The following is a 1,371-nucleotide window of genomic DNA, read 5'->3' as shown; positions in this document are numbered from 1 at the left end:
CTGGCCTTGTGCCAAAATTCGAAACCGTTATTTTCTATTTTATGAAAGGCGGCGACTTGGTAGAATTGTTAAAGCGGTCATGCAGCAACTGTTTCGGTTTTTTAAGTTCTGAGTTCGAATCCTGCGGCGGTCAACTTCACCTTTCATCCCTCCGGGGTCTAAAATATAAAATAAAATACTAGTCATATACTGACTAACTAAGTCCATATATTGACTAACTCCACTCCCGTCACTAGATTGCTGGCCTTGTACCTAAACACTTGCTACTAAAAGCACAAGGCCAGAAATTTGTTGATGGGGACTAGTCGATTACACTGACCCCAGGATTCCACTGGAATACTGGTACTTAATTTATCAACCCCCTAAAGGATAAAAGGCAAAGTCAACCGCAGCGGAATTTGAACCAAGGACGTGAATAAAGACAAAATACTACTAACGATTCGGCCAGCTCGCCGCCTTTAATAATATTCCTTTGTACTATAGACACGAGGCCTGAAATTTGGCGGGAGGGGACTAGTCGATTACATTGACCCCATTGTTCCACTGGTACTTAATTTATCGACCCCGAAATGTTGAAAGGCACAGTCGATCTCGGCGGCAGAATTTGAACCCAAAACGTAAAGACAGACGAAATACCTATTTCTTTACTACCCACAAGGGGCCTAAACACAGAGAGGACAAACAAGGACAGACAAACGGATTAAGTCGATTATATCGACCCCAGTGCGTAACTGGTACTTATTTAATCGACCCCGAAAGGATGAAAGGCAACGTTGACCTCGGCGGAATTTGAACTCAGAACGTAGCGGCAGACGAAATACCGCTAAGCATTTCACCCGGCGTGCTAACGATTCTGCCAGCTCGCCACCTTAAGGCCTTGTACGTCGGGGTTAAAAAATGACTTACTGTATTTGTTCCGAGTTCAAAATCCTCCAGTCTCAATTTTTTTTTATCAATCTAGGGGATAGGGCCGAGAGGTGTGGCTGTGTGGGAAGAAGCTTGCTTCCCAACCATGTGGTTCGGGGTTCGATCTCACTGTGTGGCACTTTGGGCAGGTGTATTCCACAATAAAATCGGGGCCACCAAGCCTTGTTAGTAGATTGAAACTAAAAGAAGCCCGTTGTGTATATATATATTATATATATATATATATATATATATAGAGAGAGAGAGAGAGAGAGAGAGAGAGAGATATAGATATAATAATAATATTAATATAATAATAATAATAATATTATAATAATAATAATAATAATATAATAATAATATAATATTAATAATATAATAATGATAATAATAATAATATAATAATAATAATAATAATATAATAATAATAATAATAATAATAAAATAATAATAATAACAATAATA

The sequence above is a fragment of the Octopus sinensis genome, unplaced genomic scaffold (genome assembly GCF_006345805.1).
Source record: "Octopus sinensis unplaced genomic scaffold, ASM634580v1 Contig18841, whole genome shotgun sequence".
NCBI lineage: Eukaryota > Metazoa > Mollusca > Cephalopoda > Octopoda > Octopodidae > Octopus > Octopus sinensis.
Note: the sequence above shows the minus strand (reverse complement) of the source record.